Source organism: Bidens hawaiensis, unplaced genomic scaffold (assembly GCF_021521415.1).
Source record: "Bidens hawaiensis isolate Kalapana, Puna unplaced genomic scaffold, B.hawaiensis_p1.1 tig00039992_1, whole genome shotgun sequence".
Taxonomy (NCBI): domain Eukaryota; kingdom Viridiplantae; phylum Streptophyta; class Magnoliopsida; order Asterales; family Asteraceae; genus Bidens; species Bidens hawaiensis.
In genome coordinates this window covers 86,831-100,606 of record NW_027497039.1, presented here as the reverse complement: position 1 = coordinate 100,606, position 13,776 = coordinate 86,831, and the positions used below count along the sequence as shown (strand labels likewise).

General features: G+C 34.7%; 1 pseudogene; it reads left to right on the top strand.

The window, feature by feature from the left end:
* Positions 1 to 1,118: 1,118 nt before the first annotated feature.
* The window catches only part of LOC143591713 (uncharacterized), a 42,059-nt pseudogene continuing 29,401 nt past the window's right edge, over positions 1,119 to 13,776 (top strand).

Sequence of the window (13,776 nt, the reverse complement as noted above, 5' to 3'; positions counted from 1 at the left end):
GGAACTCGAATGTTAACTCCAATGGCAAACGGTTTGGGGGCACTAGTTTTTTGTCGGGGGAAAAGAAAGCAAGGACCGAGGGGGATAGTTATAAGAGGGAAGTGAAGGACGATAAATGTAAGAAGTGTGGGAAAGGGCATAGGGGCGAGCGCAAGATAAGGTCTTTGGCTTGTTTCCGTTTTGGGAAGACAGGACATCTTCACTACGAGTTGTTAGAGCATTAATGTCTAATGCTAGGTCTTATGGGCTTATTATGTAATAGTTTGTTTTGTAAAGGGCTTAAGCTGTCAATTATGTAAACGGTTAGTAGCGTATAAGTCACAATCATCCATATAAGACTTACACGGTCATATAAGTCTTATATGTTAACCATGGACTTATACGTAGATACTGTAGCAGTATAAATAGGCTTTCATGTTCATTATTTTGTAACAATTTTGGTAACAGTTCTGATTTTGTACTCAAGTTGTTATATCAATATATCAGGTCTTATAAGTGAACGTGTTGTTATTCCTTTACAGTATTATTTTGCGATATTGTTTAGTATAACAAATAACAAGTTAATCAGTCTGAATCATAACGTGTTTCACATAAATGATTTCATGCATGATCATCATGCACTTTCAAGTGGTATCAGAGCATGTGGCTCATATTCGCTATTGATTTCAACACATTCTGGGGTTAATTGTTGAATATTTGAATATTCAAAGGCAAACCTCATCGCCGATTACACTTTCTTCAATTAATATCTTGTTTATGGATCATTTTTCAATTCCTTTGGTAAAGATGATCGCTGATACCTAATAATCATTTCTGCACGAGTGATTTTGATTAATTCAACCTCAAATCTTTAGATTTTCAAAGTTGATAAGTATGTCAGGCGTATAAGATGTATTGTTCACGTATAAGTTGTCTTTCGTCCGTATATGATGTTATACAGAGTATAAGATTTGTGTTGACCTGATAAGTTTGACAAATAAGCTGAGTGTGCGTGTAAGGTATTATACGGGATAAAGAGGTTACACGGTTATACATCGAAGGTTATACGCTGAAAGGTTATTTGTCCGGATAAAGTTGCACGTGTGTTGTTTGCTGATTTTTGTGCAAAGATTGCAAAAATGGAGGATTTAAATGTATTTGTGACACATACATCACCGATCATTCAGAATATTAACTTGGAAAATGAAATGGGAACACTAACCAAGCCCCCGAAGCCGCTTAGGATGGAAGACTATCCTACTTGGGCAAATAAGTTTGAATCTTATGTACAAGCTGTGAACTATGACACTTGGGAAGTTGTTGAGGTTGAATATATCATTCCAAGAAATGAAAATGGCACAAGTTATAGATTATCTCAAATACCTGAAGCTAACAAGGCTAGATTTCTTCATCATAAACAGATGATGAATGTGTTTAAACAATCAATCAAGTCTAAGATCTTTCAATTACTACAACACAATGGGTCATGTCATTCAATATGGGAAGCTTTATTGAATAAAGAAAGAGGGAATCCCGACATGAGAAAGTCAAAGATGGCATTGTTAAAGAAAGAGTTTGACATATTCACAATGGTCAAAGGTGAATCAATGACTCAACTGATTGAGAGATACTATCATCTTGTGAATGAAATGAAAAGATTGGGAATTTTTGGGTCCATATTTGGTGGTTTGTACTTAGTTATATGTTTATTGGGTTTTCGTATTGGGCTATGTATGTAAACCGAGATCCTTATGGATCTCGGTGGGCTTTGGGATATGGTTGGGCTAGTGTTTTGGTTTACCTATATATAGATAACATGTATAGGGTTTATGTTGGTTGTTCACATTAAACACTTTCATAGCCACCATCTAGAGAGCAATACAGATTGTGTAATCTCATGTACCAGACGGTTTAATAATATAATCGTGTGAATTTGGAGTATTACATCGTGTTCATCATATTTACATTATTTCGTATCATTGCTCTTGAATCACCACTGTGTTAGGATTCTACACTAACATCATGTTTTATTGATATCATAATTGTAGTGATCCAGATTCGGGACTTACAATTGGTATCAGAGCTTTTTGAACCATTCAAGGTTCGGGTTTGATATCAACGATTCAAGATTTCGATGTTCTTGGTGTTTTAATTTGGTGTTCCGGTGAACAGTGGATCAGGGAAGAAATAGTGCTATTTTTGGCCATAGATTTGGTTAATTTGGAAAATATTTGAATCCCATAATTCAAGGGATTCAGTAGGTTACAAATCTCAATACGATCAAGTCAGATCTCGGCTAAAATCAACAGTTCTCGGCCATCAATCAAGAGATTTCAGTGTTTTCGGCTGAAATCAGCAGTTCTCGGCTTGAATCATCGTTTTCGGTCAACAATTAGAGTTTTTGGTCAAAGTTCGTTTTCGGTCAACATTGGTTCTCGGTCAACTGTGTTCTCGGTCAAAGTGTGTTTTCGGTCAATACCTGTTTTCGGTCAAACAGAGATCAAAGTTTAGGGTTCTCGGTAAAAAGAGTTTTTTGACAGGAAAAATTTTCTTGAACGAAATTTTTCCAGAATACTCCTTATAAGTAAAAATACATTTTTGAAAATTTTGGCGAAAACAATTTTTTCCGGGTGATTTTCGGTGAATTTTTGGCGAGAAAAATCGGAAAAAAAAATTTGTCTTAAACGAAATTTTTCCTAGACGCTTCTTTTGAGTGGGACATCTTTCTTGAAAATTTCGGCTATCATATTTTTTCAAATAATTTTGGTGGGGAAATCAGATCAATTCCTTTAACTACTCAATAGCTTCTCCTTAACTCATCTCAATGTTTGAAGTTACTCTTAATCAGTCTGCTCCCTCACAAGTAGCGAATTCATCTGAGCTAAGGTTTCAACCATGTTCTCTAAATTGTGGTGAAAAAATAGAAATGTATAAGATACAGTCAAGTACCCCCACCATACAATGACAACTATACTAGTCTTCCTCTTACCAAAGAGCAGGAAGAAAAGGTAAAAGACATGAAGTATGGTAAACAGGTTAAATCAGAAATTGTTGGATCAGGATCGCTAGAGGGAATCAAGCCTGTTTTTTAAATGTGTGAACAATTTTGATGTTTCTATTTCATGTGTAGATATAGTAAATGATGTTGCTTCTAATAGTACAGGGGTTCAGGCTAGTGAACATGAATCTTATTCTAACGTATCATCAAACTCAGATGACACCACAACACAAAATTGTACAAATAATAATACACAGAGTTGTGACAACAAAGGGAAGGCACATAAGAAATCAGCACAACAAGGACAGTCTCGTCCTCATAGATCCTCCGGATCTCCATGTGTTGATAAATCAGTGAGTGATATTTATATTAAGAGCCAAAAATGTTACCACTATGGCACGCCAGGACATATAGCCAGAAATTGTGTTCATCGTCTATATGTTTCCTATTACAAGCAAAATCAGAAGGCTGCGCCAAAGGACAGGAAGAATGGAAAAACCTTTCATACGAAGGAATTCCAAAATGAGGCTAGTGCTTACGTTGACATTAGAAGAAGGATGAAGGTGTGCTTCGTCTGCGGGAACAGCGGGCATTTGGCAAACCAGAGTTACTACCGTGTTGTTAATAGACAAGCTCCTCAGGTGAATGGTAACAGCTTTCAACCGAATCTAGTGGTTAAACAAAATGCTTATCTTAGAAAACCATGAGTATCTGTACAACGGGTCACAAATACTCAAGTATTCATAGTTAATATGACAGGTCTGCACTCAAATGATTTAGAAACTGTTAAAAGAAAATTAAATTTTTAGAAATCAAAGAGTGTTGAGAGTTCTAAGAATTCGAATTCAAATTGTTCCACTCCAAAGTTTGTTCTTTCAAATTTCACTAAACCAAGACAGATTTGGAAACTTAAAACTCAGCAAACAGAATTTGTAATAACAAATTATTCTGTTAAAGATGGGAAAAATATGAGTTGGCAAGAGGTCACATATGTTGATGCTCAAGGGAACCCCAAGACATTTATGACTTGGGTTCCTATGTCCAACTGATCTCGCTATGCGTGTAGGAACAACCAAAAATTCATTGTTTTAAATGGGTTGTTCCAGGCACATGACAGGGCAAATATTCATTGTTTCTAAATCTTTAAACCATAAAATGGATTATTTGTTGCCTGGACGGGATTTTAGGGTGATAGAATGTTTTTAATCTGCTCTCCAAGTGTGTAGGATCAATTAGGGAATACATTGCATATTAAAAGGTTTATTCCAGACATTTAACTAGAAAGGATGCATAATCTCAAAACAAGCTTATTCTTAGGGGGAGATTCTCACAAATGGGAAAATGATGTCTTGAAGACAAAAGGTAACCGTATCACTTTGGTATGAAAGATTGATCAAACAAAAAGATTTTAAATTTTTAATTTATTTAAAAAAATTACAAAAATATGTTCACGTATAGTTTTTCATGTATAGTGTATTTTGTTTCTCAAATATGAGAATATGACTTGAACGAACATGAGAAATGATAGTACATCAGTTAGCTGACTATCACACTTCTTCATATATTAAATAATACGTTTCGACGATTGAGTCTTTTTTAGGTTAAATATGTACATAAAAGTTTTCCTTTCGGTAAAATTTTTTGCACAAATTTAGGTGGAGAAAATTAAAAAAATCAAAAAGGGTGTGTGTGTCTTTAATTAAAAGATATGTTTTTACACACTTTTGCTTAAAATTATGTCGGTTGCTCAAGTTTGAAGAACATATACTTGTATATGTTTGGTCTGGTGATTTACTTGTAGATTCACAGGATAGCCATTCATCTAAATAATGAAAGCATCCGGGACGATTGTGATGTGTTTTTGTGTTTTGAATTCTTTCACTTAAAATTATGTCGGTAATTCCAAGTTTGAGGGACACGAATTCTCATATGTGTTTTGGTCATGTTAACCACTAGTGGTCATACGGGACAGCCATTTACCTGGAAACTGAAGAGTGACCGGGGTGACTGAGTTCTTAACATGTGTGTGTTAACCACTAGTGGTTATACGGGATAGCCATTTACCTGGAAACTGAAGAGTGACCGGGGTGACTGAGTTCTTAACATGTGTGTCTTCTGGGAAGTGATATCATTATTCAGTTAACAGCTTTTTAGAAGCTTTAAAATATTTTCAAATGAAAATTGATCCAACCTTTGAAAAGTGATAGATAAATTGTTTTTGTGTGCCTAACGGGTGAAGTTATTACGCTTAAAAGGTTCTAGATCAGTCATTGATTTGTATGGTAGCTTTCCATGATGCGTAAAAGTTAAAGTGATATAAACTAAATATGCTAAACTTACTGTGGAGAGTCATTTTGAAGAAATGTGCATGTCTCCAGATATATATCTCCGAATGATAGGCAGAAAAGCAATTACCCAGTCATACACGAGCCCGTTAGTGTCTTAATCACCAAAAATATTATGTTTCTAAGTTTTTGCTCAAGTTATAAAAAAAGGGGAGAAAAATATATAATAAAAAGAAAAAAAAGATTATTATGAAGCAAAAAATAAAAAAAAATATTCGTATTTCAAAAGCTTAAAGGGTCAAACTAGAGCTACAGAGATGGGGCACAAAAATAAGTCATGTCATGTCTCGAATGAAAGGCCTGTAAGTCCGGATGGCTTGTATGTCCAACGCTCAACCTTTAAAGCCTAAAATGTTTACTATCTATAAAATCTTTTGATCAAGCACTAGGGGGTTGGAGTCAAACTGGGGTGATCTGGGGAAAGCCAAATACGCTTTGAGAAGAGATAGGAGGCATCACAAGTCCATGAGTGATGTCAATCTAAGCTTTATGCCGAACTGAATATAATGCATATCACTGATGCAATGAAAATCATGCTAAGTTAGTTATACCTGCAATCAACCTGTCTCTTTATGTCATAATAACGCTGAACATGAATCCTTGTGACAGCACCTTAAACAATATGATTTCATGTTCGGATCTTTTCATAAAGGCGGCATTTTTATCAAAAACTGAAATTTGATCCCAATTTTTAGCAAAATTACAAAAAGACTTTGTGATTAAATTTGTTTTATTTGTTGTTTTTGGTTTTGTTTTATTTCATTTATTTTTACTTCTTGATTACTCTTGTCGAAACAAATGTGTTAAGAAATTGTTTTGAAGTTTTCAGCTCATGAAATCTGATATCGGTTATTGTGTTATAGTTGTTTAGCTGGTATGATCTCATTTCAAGTCTTTTCAAGAAAATCATAAAAAATTAAAAAATAAAAAAAAATCAAAAAATATGTGTGTCTTATTTTGTTTTATTTAATTGTTTTCAAAATATTTTGGTTGATCTTTCTATCAAACTTGATTGTTCTTTCAAGCCTGATTTCTTTCAACGGAAGCATATGAAGTATCTGAGATTCAAATTGGATGATGCTGTCAAAAGGGGGGAGATGATAGATTATTGGATGCAGATGTTGAAGTTTCTGATCACTGAAGTTGCTGATTATGTTCTAGTAAAGATTCTAAAGATCTTGAAAGCATAAGTCTAAGGGCAAGATTGTTGGGCCATAATTTGGTTAGACTGACGCATATCAAAAGGCCATGACATGATCAAGACTAAAGTGACATAAACAAAGACGAGTTGAAGAATTGTTTTGGTGTAATACTGAAATCCTTAGGCTAGTCTGAATTGAAATAAACAAGAACGAAGCTACAAATCAAGGGGGGGATTATTGGGTCCATATTTGGTGGTTTGTACCTAGTTATATGTTTATTGGGTTTTCGTATTGGGCTATGTATGTAAACCGAGATCCTTATGGATCTCGGTGGGATGGGCTATGGTTGGGCTAGTGTTTTGGCTTCCCTATATATAGATAACATGTATAGGGTTTATGTTGGCTGTTCACATTAAACACTTTCATAGCCACCATCTAGAGAGCAATACAGATTGTGTAATCTCATGTACCAGACGGTTTAATAATATAATCGTGTGCATTTGGAGTATTACATCGTGTTCATCATATTTACATTATTTCGTATCATTTCTCTTGAATAACCACTTTGTTGGTATATCGCACCAATACTCGTTCTATTGATATCATAATTGTAGTGATCCAGATTCATTGTAATCGAATAACCAATCGGGACCAACATAGGCGTCAGTCTCATTTTCTTCTAACCAACGAACTTCATAAGACTCTAGAATTTGCTTGGTTGACTTGTTGTAGACTCTATAGGCTGTATTTCCCGCATATCCAACAAAGTAACACTCATCTGCCGCGTCCCCAAACTTTGGAATGGTTTCTAGATTTAGGGTTTAGGGTTTAGGTTTTGGTGGTTTGTACTTAGTTATATTTTTATTGGGTTTTCGTATTGGGCTATGTATGTAAACCGAGATCCTTATGGATATCGGTGGGCTTTGGGATATGGTTGGGCTAGTGTTTTGGTTTCCCTATATATAGATAACATGTATAGGGTTTATGTTGGCTGTTCACATAAAACACTTTCATAGCCACCATCTAGAGAGAAATACAGATTATGTAATCTCATGTACCAGACGGTTTAATAATATAATCGTGTGCATTTGGAGTATTACATTGTGTTCATCATATTTACATTATTTCGTATCATTGCTCTTGAATCACCACTGTGTGGTATTCCGCACCAATACTCATTCTATTGATATCATAATTGTAGTGATCCAGATTCATTGTAATCGAATAACCAATCGGGACCAACACGGGCGTCAGTCTCATTTTCTTCTAACCAACGAACTTCATAAGACTCTAGAATCTGCTTGGTTGACTTGTTGTAGACTCTATAGGCTGTATTTCCCGCATATCCAACAAAGTAACACTCATCTGCCGCGGCCCCAAACTTTGGAGTGGTTTATAGATTTAGGGTTTAGGGTTTGGTGGTTTGTACTTAGTTATATGTTTATTGGGTTTTCGTATTGGGCTATGTATGTAAACCGAGATCCTTATGGACCTCGGTGGGCTTTGGGTTATGGTTGGGCTAGTGTTTTGGTTTCCCTATATATAGATAACATGTATAGGGTTTATGTTGGCTATTCACATTAAACACTTTCATAGCCACCATCTAGAGAGCAATACAGATTGTGTAATATCATGTACCAGACGGTTTAATAATATAATCGTGTACATTTGGAGTATTACATCATGTTCATCATATTTACATTATTTCGTATCATTGCTCTTGAATCACCACTGTGTTAGGATTTCGCACTAACATCGTGTTTTATTGATATCATAATTGTAGTTATCCAGATTCGGGACTTACAAGAATAGATAAAGAAGAATATGAAAACATTGACAAGCTTGTTGAGTCTTTATCTGATGATTGGGAAACTTTCATAATGATTCAACAATCAAACCCGATCAATTATGCAAGATTGACTTTGGCCCGATTCATTGAGAAGCTGGATGCACACGAGCTTGAGATTCATAAGAAATAGAAGATGAAGAATTCATAAGTAACTCAAGACATTAGGTTATATTTTAACTCATCACAATAGGTGATTGCCCCGAGCCAGAAAATTCAAACTGCTTATGTTACAAATAGTAGTTTTGTTGGGAATTCTCAATCGAGTCAACCGTCCAACATACCTTATTTTACAAGCTCCTACACTGGAAGTAATTCAACAACTTCTTTTGTTCCTGATGAATCATCAAAGACCACTAGTCCACCATCAGATGTTGTTCAATGCAATATTGCGGTTAATATCTAGAACAACAATGGACTGACAGTTGAAAACGTTCAAGAATATATAGCTTTCTTAGGATCCGTCCTTAAGTCGTATGAGTGTCTGATTGCTGGGTGTTTTGGTAATTACAACATGACTAAAGAAGACTACGATCAGATTGATCCTAAATAAATGGAGATACTTGACATTCGTTGGTGTATGGCACAAAGATTCAGAGAGATCACCGGTAAGAATTGTCTTGATGGGACGACTGCTAAACTAGGATTTGATAAGTCCATGTTCCGGTGTTTTAGATGCAAAGAGAAGGCTCATTTCAAAAGAGAGTGTACTAATCCTGAAGTTGGAGATCTAGTCCTAATCCGTTTGGTCGACACTACAACCGACAAGCAATATATCATCAAAGTTCACCTACACTAGCTGAGAAATCTAAGAAACCTAAAGCTTCGTCATCAAAGTGACATGAGGTCGAAGACTCACTCAAAAATAAACCAAATACAACTAATTAGATAGCAATAAATGGGTGTAGAACACAGAGAGTTTGTGAAAAATATGCTACTAAGTAGCTTTGTAATCTAACTATATTAAATTAAACTAAATTCCATAAAAAGTAAATTCAAAGGTATGGTTGGTTGATTTGATTAACAAAATGAACTGAAGACGAATTACAAGTTTTAACTGATTCAATAAAAAGAATGCTCTCTCCCGATTTCAGGTTTGCAGGATTGATATTATTAACTTTTACTTTTGGGATGAACTACATAGACATAGTTCGCTAGTATGTGTTTGATTGTGATAAAAGAGGACAAAGTACTTGGATTGTAAAAATACAAGGTTGTCACTCAATAATCAGTTTTATATAGCCAACCCTAATTCCCTTCCAATAAATCCCGATTACTTATGGCACCAAGTACTAATAGTCAAGAACACGAATTACACTATACTAACAATTACTAATCAAACTCACAATCACCATAGCAACATAATCATTAGATCAAACTACTATCCCACTAATAACATAAACAATTAACAATCATTCAATGAAAAATCTTACAATTCGGGAGAGAACACAAAGGAATTTAGCCACACATAATTCGGTTAATCATCACATCAATTAGAGTATGCATATGAATCACAAACACCAAATCAATGATTGCAATCACAAAACTATTTTTCTTGGACTCCCAATTCGCCTCTAGGCCGTTCTCCAATGTTTTGATAGCTAAAAAGACAATGAAATCCGGAATAAAAACTAAAAAAAAATCGGCAGTTACCATCTCCGGACCGTGGCCCACGGTACCCACCATGGGCCACGGTGGATTCCACGGTGCTCCAAAACACCACTGTACGGTTGGTTCTGGTCGGCTATGATCAGTTGGACTGTGGTCCTCAGCCACAATCTTCATCTACTTGTCTCTTTTGACCCCTCTCGAGTCTCCGGTTCCTTCGGATGCCTCATTGTGCGTCATACTAGCTTCGGAACCTCCTTTTAACCTACAAATAACCACACATATTATATAAATTTTTGTATCATTTAAGCTCATTTACGGGTCATACTTTGATGGACCCGTCACATTCCCATACTTAATCATTGCTTGCCCACAAGAAACACCTCAAATAGCAATTATTTTCTTTTTTAACTTATAACCACCAAACATACAACGAATCCGGTTTAGTCAAGGTCCCAAGTCATACTCTATTCCCTCTTTATTATAGGTTTGCACTAGTATATTTGATATTCTATTTAAACCATAAAATTCAAACCAAACCTATCATGCTTTCGGTTTTACCCATACATAGCACACCTTCACACATTAACCCTCTTCTAAATGATCATTCACACATTTTCAAATATAACCAATTCTCCTTGCATACGCTTGTACAATCATCAAATCTCCACCTATATAAATGCTTTGACACAAATGCAATTCAAGAGGGCTTAAAATGGGTTATAACGGGGCTAGGTGTAAGGGTATGGAAGGGAATATTTAAAATAGCTCAAACGATCTGAACCGGCTTATTAAAAAAAACTAAGTAAACAATGAAATAAACAACCATACACATCACTAACTTCTCTTTTTTTTTCTTTTTTCCTTTTTTTTGAACTACATAATACTTTGAACATTGCATCTCTAACACAACTTTTTTTTTCGAAGTATAAAAAACATAATGCTTATACATCCTATTGATGAATACTAAAGCAATTACAAGTACAAAGAAACCTACTAAGCCGGATCGTCTCGCAATCTAACATCGGGGTTGATTGAATAAACAGAATAAGTCCAAAATTGTTTTCTAAGGGAACCAACCCCCACTCTCTCACTCATCCAGACGAGGCTTTAACCTAATTGCCTCTATCACTTTTGCACTCATGCCCCCGCCCCTCTCATTATCCACGCTCATTTATGTAATGTATGAGGCCCAATCACCCAAACCCACACTCTCACTCATCCAGACGAAGATTTAACCTAATTGCTTCTATCACTTTTGCACTCATGCCAAACTAAGGTCTCGAAATGCACGGATTACACAAGTTCTATCGGAGGATATCAACATTTTTACCAACCGTTACTTTCTCAATGCGCAAGAGCAACGAACATGTTATGCCAGTTATTGCACCAAAAGAAATGCTAACCTTGATTAGAATACTACATAACCTCCTTTTTTTTAAAACAACTAGGCAAACTTTTCCTTTAGGGAATTGTGAGCATGAAAAGGGACCAAAACCTTATCCAGCCATCTTACCACTTTTCGGTTTCTTTTAAATTATTAAAAATTTTCTTATTTTTCATCTTTTTCAATTTATATATATATATATATATATATATATATATATATATATATATATATATATATATATATATATATTATTTTTTTTAAAAAAAAATTCCCTCATCCCCACACTTGGGATACATTGTCCCAATGTACGGTTTAGAGAAAAAGAAACAAACAAACTACTAAATAAAAACACCCTTCTTTCCTTCATAACCCACAAAACTTAATCATAAGTGCTTCAACCTCCTCCCATCCACCCAAAAATAATTAACACAAAAGATAAATAACTATACAGGAATATATAAAATAGTGTTCACTGACATGACGAGACTCAACCAGAAGTAAGGCGGTTGGGCCGGCCCGAAGATAGACGTCATGAAATCTGAAAATTCCCCAACCAGAAGTAAGGTAAGTGTGTTCACACTTCACATCGAGTATGCACACAGCCTTGAAAATATAACAAGGAAAATGGGGCTAGAAACTCACCTGAACTCGGTTACATTCACCGTTAATTGTTATTCCTTTCTTGAGATGTACACGGCTAACTGTATAATAATTACATGTATTAGTTAACTATTACTACTCATCGTATTTCTAGTTTATTTATAACCCTCAACGAACGGGGGTCCGGGGGCAGCGCCCCTGGCAGCGAGGTTCTAGGGGTGGCAGCCCCTATCAGGGTCCAAGGGGCAGAGCCCCTGGCTAGGGTCGATTAAATGTCTTAACACATTTTTCATTAGGATTTTAATTTATTATTTAATTCGTCCACTTGTCTGCTATAATGAATTAAGCCTAATTCGTTATCTGAACATAGCCTGATTCATGGCCTAATTCGTTATCAGAACATGTCCAGATTCGTTATCCTAGTTCGTTAGCCTAATTCGTTATCTTGACTTGATTCGTTATCTTGACATAACGAATTGGGTGAGTAACGAATCACCTTATTCGTTATCTTGACATAATGAACTGGGTGAGCTAATTCGTCATCTTGACATAACGAATAAGCGAGTAACGAACTACCTGATTCGTTATCTTAATATAACGAATCATCTGCAGTTCTTATCCATACTTTGACTCAAGGGTCAAAGTCAAAATCGATATGAACATACACGGTCAACAGACCCTCAGATCTGCAATTACCCCTCGAATTCGCGATGAAACAACATGATTTTGGTACCATTGAACTTGTCTATACAGCGCCTACAAACCCCAACCCATTAATCATCCAAACATTCACGTTTACATGGTGCGATTTATGTATATACATATGGGTCTTTCATACTAACAATTAACCTATCAAACTGTAATCAATTTCAGTAAGTTTATCTTCGTTGGATTCGTTTTTACCAAACTAAAATAGATCTACGATTTCTAGACTAAATCCGAACTTAAACGAACAAGTTCTCGATATAAACGTACCTTAAACGAGTAGGTTTACGAACATGGTCTAGTCTTGATATTGTTTTGGTTCGTCACAAAGTTATATAACTCACAAATGTTTTGAGCAATAAAGATACAACCTACACATAGTTATATAACCTACACCTGTTTTGAGCAATAAAAACGTACAACATACAAAAACCATACAACTTACATATGTCATTCGACATCAACAATTATATAAACTACACAAATATACACATATCTTACACGTGCGTAGGTTATATGTTTTTCATATATAGGTTATATGTTTTCTTATTCTTATAACAAATGTAGGTTATATGTTTTTGTGTAGCTTTTATATTTATTGTTGACATTTAATGCAAACATATGTAAGATAGTTTTTTGTATTATTCATCACAATGTAACTACGTGTTGATGAATATTGATAGTTGGAAGAATTTGGTTTTGAATAAAAAGAAAATTTAATGTATGAATAAATTGTACTTGTGTAAGATAAAATTTGCGTGTGTAGGTTACATGTTTTTCATGTGTAGGTTATATGTTTTCGTGTGTGTAGGTTATATGTTTTTCGTGTGTATGTTATATGTTTTCTTATTTTTAGAACAAGTGTAAGTTATATGTTTTTATGTAGGTTGTATCATTTTTGTTGATATTTAATGCAAACAAATGTAAAATAGTTTTTTTTATTATTCTTCACAATGTAAGTACGTGTTGATGGATATTAATATATTGAGTTAGAAGAAATTGGTTTTGGATAGAAAGAAATTTTACTGCATGAATAAATTGTACTTGTGTAGGATAAAAATTTAAGAGACAAAAAATAAGTTATAAAAATAAATAAGTTCTTAATATTTTTCAATTATAATAATTTGATTAGTTATATTAATTAAATATATAACTATTATGGT